At 44.6% G+C, this 16,642-nt stretch overlaps 1 long non-coding RNA gene across 1 annotated transcript; it reads left to right on the plus strand.

The window, feature by feature from the left end:
* The first annotated feature begins 2,072 nt into the window (after positions 1-2,072).
* Positions 2,073-15,729, plus strand: LOC137531806 (uncharacterized). Its single transcript, XR_011023764.1, has 3 exons — positions 2,073-2,243; positions 6,370-6,450; positions 15,525-15,729. It is a non-coding gene; the product is annotated as an uncharacterized lncRNA (long non-coding RNA).
* The last annotated feature ends 913 nt before the right edge of the window (positions 15,730-16,642 follow it).

Raw genomic sequence — 16,642 nt, forward strand, 5'->3', positions numbered from 1 at the left:
GGATATCATTTTAAAGCTCTCTTTCTCCTCTTTCTGATGACACCTAAATCGTCGCCCTACGCCTTTAGTTTTCTCTATTTTCGTGATCGAAGTCGCGGCCGCGGCAATTTCAATCGCGAAAATAGCGAAAACTAAAAGACGTAGGGCGGTGGTTTATATATCATTGGAAAGAGGAGAAAGAGAGCTTTAAAATGATATGCATCTTTCCATAGTTTCTGCACTGCTCGGAGTCCCTTTAAAGATACAAATGACAATGCATTTATAAGGTTAAACCCCCTTCAGCAGGTCAATAATATATCAAAATATATATAGTATAATGCTATACAAAAATATTGCTTTAGTTTATCTTTAGTTTAGCTCAGGAGCGCCTATATCCTTTTTCCCACTGCCAGCATACTATATCCAATTCTATATGATATGCTGGCAGCGGGGGCAAATGTATAGGCACTCCGAAGCCAAACTATAGCACTACTTTTGATACAGGATTGACCTGATGAAGCGGGTATAACCTGAGAAACGTGTTGCCATTGTATGTTTGATAAATATCAATTTTGGTACCCCTTGAGGTAAGCTTGATTTTTCTTCCCGTTTTCATTGTTATTAGAGTTTTATTACACTAGGGATGCCTCCTCCGCATCCAGTTTCAAATAGCCCTCATCAGATGAAGACCGGCAATTAGAGAAGTTCTCAAATGCATACTGCTCTACATGTTTCTTTTCTTGGAGAGCGGACCCGACCCAATACCAAGTGCAGATGGGTTTCTTAACACCTGTTACAATATGGTTGCTGCTGGGCTAGGAAACTGAGTTTGTTAATGAGTAATCTACTTCTAATTTCATTTTCCACCCATTTTGACATACTACACTGTACAAGCTCCCGGTCTCTCTCTGTTTTTATCTTCTGGTATAAATACACATCAGTATGTGCAGGAGCAGTACATGAACAGTAGATCAAAAAATAAACATGGTCACACATTAGTAAATCTGGGCTGAAAAACTATACCACCGGAAGACTATTATAGCAAAGGCAGCATAATTTTTAACAAAGCAGGTCAGCCTTGACAGACTTGCTATTTCTCATGACAAACATAGTTTAAGCATTTTATTGCGATTAGGAACCATGCTTTCATACACGTTTGCTCTTTGAACATTGCACCAGAATTGGTATGCTCACTGCTTTGCTGACGTACATTCTGACACTGCGGAGATGAAAAGCTACATTCACTGATGCAAAAGTGACACACAGAAAATAAGAGCTTTGTCCTGTCTGTACTGTCAAAAGCAGCATGCAGACTAAAAAATGTATGAATTTTCTCCAAACCCCCCTTCGCCTCCTGATGCTCCCTAATCTCTGTTAGCGGCTGCAAGTTTCCAAAGTCTCTTTTATCATCCACCAAACATATTTTCTCCCAATCAGATGCAGAGGATTCTGTGTCCTGTTTCATCTGTCATAATTTTATCACAATATGCCACATGTTGAGTGGACAGTACAAAAAAAAAAAAAAAAACCCCTCTCTTTCAAAAAGCTGTCATGTCGCAGGGTTTATAAACGGGAAGCTGCACACAGGTTTTTTGGCTTTACTCATGCTGATTTGCTTGCAAGATACGGCGACCAAACGGTGACAAGCGGCTGAGCGCTGCACTGCTGGCGGAATTATGTGTCTGCTGACAAAGTGCCTGTACCGCTGCTGAAGATTAGCCAGGCAGCTGAGCAGAGGATTCTGGGAGCAGGAAGACCAGACAGCATCATTAAGATGCTCTGAGATTTCTTTGTGTAATGGAAATGTCAGGCCTTCACCTATTCATTATTTTGCCTTTTCCAAGGAGAGATGCAGCTCTTGTCCTTCGATAGAAACAATTGCTTACACAACTACATTCTTCTAATAGGTGTCCGAATCCTCAAGGTGAAATGACAGTTTAACCCCTTTGCCAAGGTTCAGTTTGCTGAGAAAATATTTACTCACCTGCATACCATTAGATTAAATTTAAAGGGTAAGCACAGTATATTCATACATAGGTTATATTAACTTTAAAATGTCCCTGATCAATAATGCAATGCTATTTCGGTATTGATTTTGCATCCTTTCAGTGATCTGGGGATTCCTGTTGTTTAGAAACATTTACCTCAGCATACAGTGGAGACAGCGGCACAAGTGTTGGTGGGATCCCAGAAGACTCATGGCACCAACAAAGCGCAATATGCGGTGCACACACCTGCAAAAATGTGTGTGGTCATAGCCAACTGTGAGTGGAGCCAAAATAATAACAATACTATGAGAACCTAAGTTGTAGGTCGTATCCATTGCTTCAGTATATGATATATCCTTTATCCATATAGTATATCTCACATACTACTGGGTCAGAAGCAAGCATCACTCCTCCTCTTGATGGTGTCACATGTGCACCTAAGGAAAATGACATATACTTGTAATCATTTAAATAGAATAAAAGCATTGCAAATACATAGGCTCTTATTGAATTCACTTTAACGTCTAAATTTTCTCCTATGAGATAATTTTTCATCTTTGTCTAAAATAACTTTTCAGCACTCTGGAATTTAAAAAGTACCAAAAGGTAGATAGAAAATTACTGTCAAGATTAGTATTTTCTTGCCCTGATCAAGACAAGAGTTCAAATCCTACATCAGAGGTAACAGCCTACGCTATCCAGGTGACTCTTGCCCTCTCTACCTACCTACCTACCTACCTACCGTCCAGCAGCAGCATATACCTACCTACCATCCCTACCTACTGTCCAGTAGTAGCTACCGTGTTTCCCCTAGAGTAAGACATCCCCTGACAATAAGCAGGAATTCCTAGCATGCTTGAAATATAAGACATCCCCAGAATGTAAGCCCTAGCAGCAGCCCACATGACACCAGCAAGTCACGCTTAATACAAAGCTTGGATATAGGAGAGCAGCAGTATAATGTGAGTTCTACAGTCCTGTATATGTGTGTCAGGGGCAATTTGTGTTTTTGTTGGAGCCAGACCTCCTGATCTGTGGTGATAAGCATCAGCAGCACTTCCCCTCTTCACATTTGATACAAGACGTGGGCTCCAACCAACATCAATCACCACTAATCAATTAAGTATCTATTAATTAATGCACGGCTCAGAGTGGTTTGAAAACAAGAAATTTGGAAGGAAGCAGACCATAGTCTGCACATCAAAGCGCTCAATGAGTCGTGGAGTTTATAAAAATATAAAGCATTTATTAGTACACTTTAAAATATTGTTAAACACACATTAAAACCCCGTAGTAAACGGCAGTATGAAAACACAGTCTATTTGGTCATATTGCCCACTGTCCAGCCACTAAGACTAAGATAGTAATATGAGAGCCACCATACTGTATATGGAATCTGCATTGAAAGTTCGAGTACCAACATCAATCCAGTAGCCAAATTGCTTGGAAGAATACAAGTTGCATCTTGATGATAATTGTAGTAATGCTTTGATGGTAACCTCCACAGAGGGATAAACAGGTATGCAAACAAGCTTGCACAGTCATTACCATCATTGCGGAAATGACGTGGGCGGCGCATGCCCAGAGCCCGTCCCAGGTCTCCGCACTAGGCGGCCCCCCGCTTTTGCTGTCGGCGCTTACCTAGTACGCCGCCCACGTCATTTCTGCAATAGTCCGGGCTGCGTGGAACGCACAGACCGCACCTCACTGTAGGGCGCGGCTGACGCACTTCCGCGTGTACGCCATTTATGGCGTGGAGTGGCGCTGCCGTACCTCGAGGCACATTCCGCACGGTCACACGCCCTGAGGAGCTGGGTATCCCGGCGAAACTGGTCGGCCTCTCTGCTCGCACAGTTCCACACGATCCAGCCCATTGGTTCTCCTGAAGATCAGAGCATTTGTGCCATATTGGCCCAACATGGAAAAGTCTTTTCCTCAGTACAGGCCTGTACCAATGTTGTGGTAGCTATATCATGGTTTTTTTTCACTAATCTTCACAGTCTGGAATTTTTTGCTGGCTTGGATTTCTACTATGGTAACCTTTGCTTGATGTTACACTCTGAGTCCCTGAGATGACAGATGTTGCGATTGGACATCTAATCTGCTGCTAAATGGACTTTTTTTGCACAAGTTTGTTTTTGTGGTGTGGATGCTGCGAGTGGGCATCGTTACATTAAAAATTGAGTAACCTATACTAGGAGACTTGCTGATATTACTCCCTGTATCCTTGAAAATACTGTGCAAGCTTGTTTGCATACCTGTTTATCCCTCTGTGGAGGTTACCATCAGAGCATTACTACAATTATCATCAAGATGCAACTTGTATTCTTCCAAGCAATTTGGCTACTGGATTGATGTTGGTACTCGAACTTTCAATGCAGATTCCATATATGGTGGCTCTCATATTACTATCTTAGTCTTGGTGCCTGGACAGTGGGAAATGTGACCAAATAGACCGCGTTTTCATACTGCCGTTTACTACGGGGTTTTAATGTGTGTTTAACAATATTTTAAAGTGTACTAATAAATGCTTTATATTTTTATAAACTTCACGACTCATTGACTGCTTTGATGTGCAGACTATGGTCTGCTTTCTTCAAAACTTCCCCTCTTCACCTTTTCCCAGGACACACAGCTTATCCTATCATAGCTCTGGGGAGTTCTCTGCCTGAAAGACATAGACTCTTATGCTGGGAATACACAATGAGATTTTTCAGCAGATTTACTGTCCGATCGATTTTCCGATTCACTTCTATGAGAAATCGATCAGAAAACCGATCGCAAATCAGATTGGACATGTCAGAAAGTATCTATCGAACCACCTATCTGCCAAAAATTTCATGGTGTATTCCGAGCATTACCCACATCATGATCAGCAGAATCAAGTTCTTGTAAGTGAGAGCCAATATCTGCAAACCACAAGCTCTGTGCATGCATGCTGCTTGTTTCAGCATGGCATGCAGTATATACATTTTGTATAGGAAAACTACCAGTGTATCCCCAAAAATAAGACAGTTTCTTATTTTTGGAGAAACACGGTAGCTACCCTCACTCCTTCCTGCTGCAGCTATCTACCTTCCCTCCATACAGCCCACCCAGCTGCAGCTATTTATTTTCCCTACTGCTTTGCTGCAGCTACCTACCTACCGCCCAGCTGCAGCTACCTTACCTACCCACACTTCCTCCTTTCCTGCAGCAGCTACCTAATCTCTTTACCTACCTTCCCTACAGTTACCTAATCTCCCTCCTTACCTACCTACACCCCCCCCCCCCCCCACTAGCCACAGCTGATTACCACCCCTAGCTATCCTGCCACCCAGCTGCAGCTACCTTACCTCCCCACCTACCTACATTCTCTCCTGTCCTTCAGTAGCTACTTAAAGCCATATAAAACCCTGACATAATATTCAATAAAACATGTTTTCCTACTTTTTATATGCCATACGGTTAGCATATTTGCTTTTGTGCATAAGTATTATTATTCATTTAGACATTATACATTCCTAAAGTACATTTATTTTACTCTGAGAGCTGACTTTGCATTTTATTTATTACTGCTTTATTCACCCTCTAACTTAATCAGAAAGCATCAGAAAGCATTTATGCTTGTCTGACTTTGTTCAGGGGACCCTCCAGTGTGAGAGAAGGCTTTGTTTACATTTCTCACTTGATACAATTAAACACAAGATAACATTATGTAAAGTTCGGAAGCAAACAGCTCTGCAGGAAGGGAAGCTTCTAAAGCCTGTGTTAACCCTTTGAATGCAGTTCTAGTAAAAAAAAAATGCTGGTTGTATATAATATGCTTTAAATAATCTATTAGAGCAAAGTTGAAATGCTGGGTTTCATTCCGCTTTAAAGGAGTTATCAGGCTTTTATTAGCAATATAAGTGCTACTTACCTGGGGCTTCGTCCAGCCCCAAGCTCCCAGCATGTCCCATGCCGCAGCTCTCCCCGCCTCTGCCTCCCGGTCCGTGGTGATGACGTCAGGCCGACCTGGAGGCCGGCCTGTACTGTGCCTGTGCGAGCGGCGCTGTCAATTACTGCCACGTGGACCAGACATACTGCACAGGCGCAGTAGTTCTGCGCCTGCGCAGTACGCACCGGTCCACATGGCGGTGATTGACAGCGCTGCTTGCACAGGAACAGTACAGGCCGACCACCAGGTCGGCCTGATGTCATCACCGCGGACCGGGAGGCAGAGGCGGCGAACGGCTGCGGGGAGATCTGCAGCATGGAACATGCTGGGAGCTTGGGGCTGGACGAAGCCCCGGGTAAGTAGCACTTATATTGCTATTAAAAGCCTGATAACTCTGTTACTCTCTCTACTTATCCTCCCTCTCAGATGCAACTAACTAACTTTGCTTCCTACTTTCCTACTCTTCCTCCCCTCTAACTGCAGCTACCTACCTCCTTAGATCCCAGAGAGAGATCCCAGCCAGGGTGGCATTCATATGGGGGAGGAACTATCTGCCAGGGTGAGGTAATTGCTGCATTTCATATGTGAGGTGATTGATGCACTTTAAATGTGGGTGATTGCTGCATTTAATTTGTGGGAGGTGATTGATGCATTTAAATGTGGGGTGATAGCTACAATTCAATTGTGAGGTGATTGATGCATTTTAAACATGAGGTATTTGTTGAATTTCATTTCTGGGGGTAATTACTTTTATGCATATGTGGGGTGATTGCTGCATTTCATATGTGGAGGTAATTGCTGTATTTTAAATTTAGAGTGGCCTTTAACCTCTTTAGCTGTAATCCTGAGTCAGGCTCGAGATGGAAATCTGCAGTTCAGAGCGTTAATCCTGTGCCTGCCTGAGTGAGTTATATGCAGGAGCTGCTAGAGACCTCTCTGTGGTATGTTTTTTTCCTTGTTTTTAGAGTCTAAATGCTTGTGAAAAAATTGCATGGCTTTTAGACCCTAAATCTGGAAATAATCATAACACCAGGGAGGTTAATGCATGAGTTTTTTTCTTAACCAAAAACTCAGAATTCTGTACAAAATTGCAGTGGTCGATAAGTAAGTGGATTATGGGTTGCAGTTTGAGCACTTGGCCTCTAACCGGTTTGCCATCACTGACCTTGGAAAAACTTAGGAGAAAAGGTGAATCGAATATGGGCCACAGGCTTGTTCACACCTAGGGCATTTTCGTGTTTTTTTTAAGCGCTAGCGATTTCAGCAATTGCCCTGAAATCGCTTGCGCAATGATTCCCTATGAGAGTGTTCACATATGAGCGGTTCGATTGCGATCCATTCACCAAAGTACTGCTTGTACCATTTTGTGGGAGATTTGCCTATAATGGAAGGTACAGAGAAATCGCAAAGCACTTGACAAAGCGCTTTGTATAGCAATTTCCCATGCACTTTCATGAATAAATACATTGTATTTATTCATTTCCGGGTATAAGTGTTCACTTCCTGACTGATGTCAGGAAGTGAAAAAAATCCCTCTGAAAAAGCGCTTAAACAAGTGCTTAACAGCGCAGGGAAAATCGATTTTAAAAATAAAAACAAATTGCTCTGCGGGCGATTTATGATGTGAACAAGGCCTAGCTTACTATGTAAGCATTGATTGGTAAAAACCCAATACTATTCTCAATGTATTAAACTACATGAACAATTCTTTGCACCCAATACCATCCTAAAAACGAGATTCACAAAACATTCACATTAATAACAAAAACTCATAAGTCTTTATGCCTGCCCTCCTCTAGTAATACATGGCATGGATGGACTCCTCTCCTGTAGTGCTTCAGTTTGCAGTTTGAAGAGGATGATAATGCAACTGAAGCTTCAGCAAATGAACTCCCATGGCCTGCTGTCAACATATTTAGTAGGGCTGCCGTAAAAAAAAGTTAAGCTTTACTTATCTGGGGCTTCCTCCAGTCCCTAGAAGTCTATCTGGTCCAACGCTGCAGTTCTGCTGCCGCCTGGGTGCCACTGTCACCTCCATCAAATCACTGATTGGGTTGTGGGTTTCTGCACAAGCGCAGGTACACATGGAACCTCTTATGATTGCGCTCCCAGGACTGTTCTGTACAGTTTAAAGGAATACTATCGATACCCACGTTTTCTAAAATGACATGTGCAAATAATGTCTAAGTAGCTGTGTAAACATTTTCCTACTTTTCATGTTAAATATCAGAGGCAAAAACTGTAATTTATTGAGGGTAGGATTTAGCTATATTGGGACAAATCAATTGCAGAAGGGGTGTCTGCTTCAATGCACAGCCAGAGTTGCATATCAGACTACAGAAAGCAAATATCAAACACAAAACTCTGAAAGCAAAAACAGTATGAAAAGCTATGACAATTAGTTACATTTCCTCTGCTCTCTTCAGACACTTCAGTTAGAAACACAGGACACAGGATCTGCAGCTGTTGGGAGATCTCTCTCTCTGTCACACACAGAGCTACACAGAGTTAACTGATCAAGTGTGAGGGGAATTTCCCCTCTCCTCATGACTCAGTCAGCCGTCAGTTTTGGTGCGTCAGTAAAGATTGAAAGTATTTTGCTAACAGTAAACAAAGAAGTTGCTACTAAAATGTATACACCAGTACTTAGCAGTAGGGCTGATCGGAACAGCTGAATTCCGATTTCGTCGAAATTTCGTGTACCGCTTGCGAAAACCGAGTTTCGTTTTCCGAATTTTCGTGTTCCGAGTGCATTTCTATTGAATTAAATAGTGTTAACTTCTGTGGTTAATTGTAAAGCCCCCGTACATGCTATCATCACCAAATTTGGCATGTATGTTAAGCAGATGAGTAGGAACATGGTAAAAAAAAATTTTGTGAAAAGAGCTTATAGTTTTTGAGCAAATCGATTTCAAAGTTTCATAAGAAAAATGTTTTTTAAACTGTGTAAAATGACACTGCTGCAGAGCAGGTTACTGCATTCCGAGTTCTGTATACATATTGTATACATTTCATGAAAACAGACAGCGTGGGGTCCCCCCTCCCAAGCCTCCTTAACCCCTTGTCCCCCATGCAGGCTGGGATAGCCAGAATGCGGAGTCCCGGCCACGTGGGGCTTCGCACCCTGAGCTATACCAGCCCGCATGGTCCATGGTATGGGGGGGCTCTGGAGGAGAGGGGCGGCCAACCTCCCCCTCTCCCTCAGAACCCTTGTCCAATCCATGCACAAGGGCCTCTTCCCCACCTCCGGTGCCCCAGGAGGAGGTGGGGGCCACCGACGTCCTGGGGGGTTCATGGTGCCATCCGGGGTTCCCCTTTAACAAGCGGACCCCGGAAGCCGCCCCCTCCCCAGGAGAAATGAGTATAGGGGTACACGGTACCCCTTACCCATTTCAGCAGAGTTAAAAAAAGAAATAAAAACACGACAACGAAAAAAGTCCTTTATTGTTCTAAATTAACCAGGGATACTTACCTTGCAATAATCTCACGCCAGTAACCTCAGGAGTGGTCCCACACCAGTATCCTCTTATGACATCCCACCTCCCTCCCACACTGGCGAACTCCCACCACTGAATGGTCACAGTCAGCCTCTGCATCTGTATAGCAGAGGCTGAGAACACAAACATTTTGCCTTTAAAACAAGAAATTTCGGCAAACAGTGATGCAATCAAAATGGCCACTGGGAAATCCCCGATCGCTGGAGGCCACACTAGAGTGGCGAAACCAGTGATTTTTCACATAGATGGTGGGTCCACCGTCCAGGTGACAAGAGCAGGAGGTGCCCTAATCCCCTGGACCCACCCATTCATGTGAAATAACGCGTATTCTGACACTCTGAGGTGGCCTCCGGGGAACGGGGATTCCCCAGCAGCCATTTTGTTTATGACACTGTTTGCCGAAAATTCTTGTTTTATCAAACAATTTTCGTGTTTCTAGCTTATGCAATACAGATTGCAGAGGCTGTCTACAGCCATTCATGCCCAGGAGTTCTGCAGGATCGGCAGGTGCGCGGGACCTCCTAAGAGAATAGAGGGGGGCACAGCGCAGGAAGGTGGGAAAGTGGGCACAGAGCGGCGGGGAGGGGGGGAAGCCTCCCCTCCCTCACCTAGGGCCCCCCCCTTGCGCACTCCCCCCCACCTCCAGAATTCCAGCCAGCCAGCGGAACGGCTTACCGAGAGCGATAGCTCTGTGTGCCGCTGGTCTGGTATTCTGCACTGACACTGTCCAATCACGCTCTCGCAGTACTTCCTGTGAGAGCGTAACTGGACAATGCAATGCAGGAGACCAGACCAGCAGCGGCACACAGAGCTCTTCTCTCGGTAAGTGATTCCCGCTCGCTGCCAAGTTTCCAAGTTTAGGTAGGCAGGTATATAGGTGTCCCCAGTATAGATATACCCAGGTCTATAGGTTTCCCCAGTTTAGGTAGGCAGGTCACCAGTTAGTGGGGGCCCCCATGCTGGAAGGGGGGGGCAGTGGGCACAGAGTGGCGGGGAGGAGTGGAAGCCTTCCCCCCTCCCTCACCTAGGGTCAACCTTCCGTGCTCCCCCTCCAAAATTGCAGCCAGCAGCGGCAGCGAGCGGGAATCACTTACCGAGAGAAGAGCTCTGTGTGCCGCTGCTGGTCTGGTCTCCTGCATTGCATTGTCCAATTACGCTCTCACAGGAAGTACTGCGAGAGCGTGATTGGACAGGGTCAGTGCAGAATACCAGACCAGCGGCACACAGAGCTATCGCTTTCGGTAAGCCGTTCCGCTGGCTGGCTAAAATTCTGGAGGTGGGGGGGAGTGCGCAAGGGGGGGCCCTAGGTGAGGGAGGGGAGGCTTCCCCCCCTCCCGGCCGCTCTGTGCCCACTTTCCCACCTTCCTGCGCTGTGCCCCCCTCTATTCTCTTAGGAGGTCCCGCGCACCTGCCGATCCTGCAGAACTCCTGGGGATGAATGGCTGTAGACAGCCTCTGCAATCTGTATTGCATAAACTAGAAACACGAAAATTGTTTTCTAAAACAAGAATTTTCGGCAAACAGTGTCATAAAAAAAATGGCTGCTGGGGAATCCCCGTTCCCCGGAGGCCACCTCAGAGTGTCAGAATACGCGTTATTTCACATGAATGGGTGGGTCCAGGGGATTAGGGCACCTCCTGCTCTGGTCACCTGGACCCACCATCTATGTGAAAAATCACTGCTTTCGCCACTCTAGTGTGGCCTCCAGCGATCGGGGATTTCCCAGTGGCCATTTTGATTGCATCACTGTTTGCCGAAATTTCTTGTTTTAAAGGCAACATTTTCGTGTTCTCAGCCTCTGCTATACAGATGCAGAGGCTGACTGTGACCATTCAGTGGTGGGAGTTAGTCAGTGTGGGAGGGACGTGGGATGTCATAAGAGGATACTGGCGTGGGACTACTCCTGAGGTTACTGGCGTGAGATTATTGCAAGGTAAGTATCCCTGGTTAATTTAGAACAATAAAGGACTTTTTTCGTTGTCTTGTTTTTATTTCTTTTTTTAACTCTGCTGAAATGGGTAAGGGGTACCGTGTACCCCTATACTCATTTCTCCTGGGGAGGGGGCGGCTTCCGGGGTCCGCTTGTTAAAGGGGAACCCCGGATGGCACCATGAACCCCCCAGGACGTCGGCGGCCCCCACCTCCTCCTGGGGCACCGGAGGTGGGGAAGAGCCCCTTGTCCATGGATTGGACAAGGGCTCTGGGGGAGAGGGAGAGGTTGGCCGCCCCTCTCCTCCAGAGCCCCCCCCATACCATGGACCATGCGGGCTGGTATAGCTCAGGGTGTGAAGCCCCACGTGGCCGGGACTCCGCATTCTGGCTATCCCAGCCTGCATGGGGGACAAGGGGTTAAGGAGGCTTGAGAGGGGGGACCCCACACTGTCTGTTATCATGAAATGTATACAATATGTATACAGAACTCGGAATGCAGTAACCTGCTCTGCAGCAGTGTCATTTTACACAGTTTAAAAAACATTTTTCCTATGAAACTTTAAAATCGTTTATTTCAAAAACTATAAGCTCTTTTCACAATTTTTTTTTTACCATGTTCCTACTCATCTGCTTAATATACATGCCAAATTTGGTGATGATAGCATGTAAGGGGGCTTCACAATTCACCACGGAATTTAGCACAATTGACTTCAATGTAAACACGAATTCGGTACTCGGAATTGCAGAATTTTCGAGTTTCGAGTGCTTACTCGGAACTGCCAAATTCCGATGGCAAACTCGAAATTCAGAATCCGAGAGCTCAGCCCTGCTTAGCAGCACTTCCCAAACAATTCCTGTGTCAATTGAAAAAAAATATGTGAATCGATAGTATTCCTTTAAGTCTTTGTGAACTGCATAAGTGCAGAACACTCCTGGCCATACGCAGAAGCCCATGACCCAGCTGGGGTTGGCATTCTTGTGGAGGTGACAGCGGCACCCTGGCAAACAGTGGAACTGCATCGTTGGACCAGATAAACCACTAGGGGCTTTTTTTTAACATCTTGGATAGCCTATAAGTTTCATAACTTAAATTTTAAACAGGATTTTTTGTTAAATCCTTAATTGATGCAAGAAAAGGGTAATATTTGGATCCTCTCCTTCCTAAGCACACGGTAAATGTAGTTCTATGTCTGGATCTTGGCTTTTATATAATGGTCATCACGTTCCTCTTGAATTATCTCCGGGGCTTGTCCCTTATTCCATTATTAAATGAGATGCCACATTCTTCACTCGGCGCCGTCTTCCAGCCTTCCTGCTCTGATATATGACATTATTTATAGATCACAACAGCCAGCGTCTTGCGCTGCTCATTTAAACACCTCTCGTTGTAATATGGTCTGTGTAATATGTTTGAGCTATGCATGTGTTTTATTGTCCCGCACAGCTTAAAAAGCGTGACATATTTTTTTCTTGCTGAATACCATGTTTCTGGGCTTGGAAATCAATACGTTTCAGCCCGCGGCGTTATGTTTTGATTTATGCCATCTTGAGGGGCTGCGGGGAAATCACTGCATTGGGTTTGCAAAATGCTATCATAGCTGTACTGTCACTGCAATCCAGAGGCAGGGGATGGAGCTCAGCCATTTCCCTGTTCTGTGATGGGATGTGTTACAAGGGAAGTACAACATATCCTGAATTAAAAGGATCCTTACAACATAGACTACATTCTTTACTTATATCATTTGAATGAAGTGTAAAACCTAAGCTGTGTGATTACCACACTCTGATGGCTTCATGTTAATAATTCACTTTGGCATTTAGAGAATGCTGATTTAATAAGACAGCCCAGTTCCTGCTGAGATCTTAGCCTGCTTGTCATATAAAGTCTCTCATCTTTAAAACAAGGGAAGCAAAATGAGGGGGTGCTGATAAGTTCCTGGCTTTGCCCAATTCCCAGAGCAGGATCATCCACCAGACAGCCTAGACAGGTGCTTGGGGGCCTAGAGGGCACCTTCTTTGACTTCTCTCTACTCCAGCTTACCAAACAGACCACAAGGGGACCCAAATCTACTACCTTGCCTAGGACCCCATTACTTCTTAATCCATCTCCAGATGAAATAGAACAAGTGTGGGGAATATGATATGACAGCCTAATATCTTTGTATGTACAGTAACTGTGCAAATATCAAGTTTCCTAAAACTTTAGTTAGAAGCTGCGATGGTTGAGGCAAAAGCAAGTTTCATGTCGTCTGAGTTATGGACTGGCATGAAGCTTGTTTCTCCAGGGAAGGTCAGCAAAGGACATTCACACTGAGATGTCCAGTGTTGGACTGGGAGGTTAATCCACCTGCTGACCAAGCAGCAGAAACCATGTGTTATCAGTCACTCCCAAAAGAAACCTGCAGCAAGTCTACACTGTAAGCAGCAACACATGATTACTGCTGCTTGGCCAGCAAGTGGATTTCCTCAGCTCTCCCAGCTCCGAGTCCGACACTGGAGATGTCACAAACACTGGGGGAGAAGTGTCCTTCCTACAGTACTGTCAAAGCCTGAATATCTTGTTTCAAGACTGGGAATTTCACTGTTGTAGATGAGCCCCACAGTGGGCGCCTCCAACCTAAACTGATACGAAGCTGAAAGCTGATTATCAACCTCCCTGGCGGTAAGCCCGTGCTGAGCACGGGCTATGCCGCGCAGGAGGATTTCTCAGGCCCTGCTGTGCCGATTTGCATACTTTTTATTTTGCAACACGCAGCTAGCACTTTGCTAGCTGCATGTGCACTCTGATCGCCGCCGCTCCACGCTGATTAGCCACCGCAGCTCGCTGCGCCGGGCCCCCCCTGCAGACCCCGTGCGCTGCCTGGCCAATCAGTGCCAGGCAGCGCTGAGGGGTAGATCGGGACTCCCAATGACGTCACGTAGTCGATGTCGTCGGTGACGTCATGCCGCCCGTCGCCATGGCGACGGGGGAAGCCCTCTAGGAAATCCCGTTCTTTGAACGGGATTTCCTGATCGGAGATCGCCGGAGACGATCGAAGAGGGAGGGGGGATGCCGCTGCACAGCGGCTATCATGTAGCGAGCCCTGGGCTCGCTACATGATTTTAAAAAATTGTTTTTAATAGACCGCCAGGGGGGTTAAGGGCAGGTGAATATCTGCAAAAAAAATAGCCAAAAAAATGGACATCTTACAGGAGTGTGTTGGGTTTGTCATTACTAGTGAGTGATGGTTGGAATTTAATACCGATTTCCGGTTCTGTGGATTTCAGATTTCCAAGGAGTCTTTTTTTTATCATTTTTTGCATTCACTGATTAGCCAATACTTTGAAGTTGACTCTGAAGTATTGGACCAATCAGAGAAGTATTTTATCGTGGCAATCGGAATACCATGGTCATTTAAGACCAATCACAAGACTCGAGAGTAGTATCTGAGTTTTGTGATTGGTCTAAAATCAACACCGTAGTCCACTGAAAAATTCTGCATTCTCTGATTGGTCCAATGCTTCTTAGTTCTGTGAATGGGCTAAAATTATTAAGTTGCAGTAATGCGGTATTTCCAATTCCAAGGAATCACAGGATGAGCATCCCTAGTTATTCAACATTCAAGCAATTACTTTTCATAGCTGTCCAAGCACACCATGTCCGAGGGCACCAAGGCCATCACTAAGTACACCAGCGCCAAGTACACCCTGTGCCCAGCAGTGCCTGTCCAGATGCTAAGTGCTATTTTTTTTTTTTTTTTTTTAATATTCGCCAGTCCTTAATAATCAGCTTGCAGTTATCACAACTATCCTAGACATGCACAAGCTTTCAGCGAAGCATGTGCCAAAATGTTGATCAGTAGAAGGAAGTTAAAGCATCCAATATCCTTTTGGTCCATTTTGAAGCTTTATGGGATGTTTTGTCTTGGTTATTGACTGAGGATGAAACCTGTTTCCTCATCAATGATCCTGAAACCAAGGAACCAAGGAACAGGTAACAGAATGGTGCCATAATGGATCCTTGCGGCTAAAGAAGTTTTGTACTCAGAAATCAGCCCAAAAAATCATGGTGCCTGTGTTCGGGGACAAAGACAGTATTATTTTTGTGAAGTATCTACCTCAGGGCTCCAGTATCACCGGACAGTTTAATGTTAACCTCCTGGACCAGCTGAAATAGGCATTTAAGATGAAATGCCATGGTAAATTAACCAAAGTGATCCTTTTTTGTAGGACAATGCACCTGCACACATGTCCAACGTTGTGGCTGTCAAACTCAACACCCTCTAGTCACATGAACTGACTCCTTCATACTATTATCTGTTCCCGAACTTGAAGAAACACCTGGAGGGGCAACGTTCTGAGGACATTTCTGATGTTATATATGTTTCTGAGAAAAGCTGCAATTATGCTGTTGAATAAATGTGTTATTTCATAACTCTGGCTCTCTTCTTTCTGGGCAAAGCCAGGTACAACAGCACCCCCTTCTATGGCTACAGAAAACTAAGTAAAGTAAGTAAATTCATTCTAGTTTTCGGATATCAAGAAATGGCAGTCCCACAGCACAATTTATATAAGGAAGGTGTATGTACAGGAACACATGGGTACTAGTCACAAACAATGAACTAGTGAGTATGAATCTGAATTTCACTGTTGGTGGGCGCAGGCTGTGGCAGAAAGGGTGAACTCACTGCCGCTGCCTCTTTCCGATGCGCCAAACACAGAATTTCGATTTAAACTCTGTTGCACGCTTCAGGTGTACTTTAAAGAGGAACTGTCGCGAAAATCTTAAAATTTAAAACACAGACAAATAAGAAGTATGTTTCTTCCTGGGTAAAATGAGTCATAAATTACTTTTCTCCTATGTTGCTGTCACTTACAGTAGGTAGTAGAAAATTGACATTACCGACAGGTTTTGGGTTAGTCCATCTCTCCATAGGGGATTCTCAGCATGACCTTTATCCTTTATAAAGACACTCCCTGAAAAAGATTTATACAAAGATGCTGGCCAGCCTCCCTGCTCACCGTACACTTTGTTGGCAGTTGGACAGAGCAACTGTCATTCACTCGGTGCATTTTGAAAATAAAGAAATCCCTGTGAACCCCTCATAAGGTGATGGGCTAGTCCAAAACCTGTTGGTGACAGATTTCTACTACCTACTGTAAGTGACAGCAACATAGGAGAAAAGTAATTTATGGCTCATTTTACTGTGGAAGAAATGTACCGTACTTCTTAATTGGTTATGTTTACATATATTTTACATTTTAATATTTTTCGACACAGGTCCTTTAAGGACTTGCAAGGTTGCCATACAAATATTTTTTTTTATTTTTCATTTAAAAATTCTCTA

The sequence above is a fragment of the Hyperolius riggenbachi genome, chromosome 9, assembly GCF_040937935.1.
Source record: "Hyperolius riggenbachi isolate aHypRig1 chromosome 9, aHypRig1.pri, whole genome shotgun sequence".
Lineage (NCBI taxonomy): Eukaryota > Metazoa > Chordata > Amphibia > Anura > Hyperoliidae > Hyperolius > Hyperolius riggenbachi.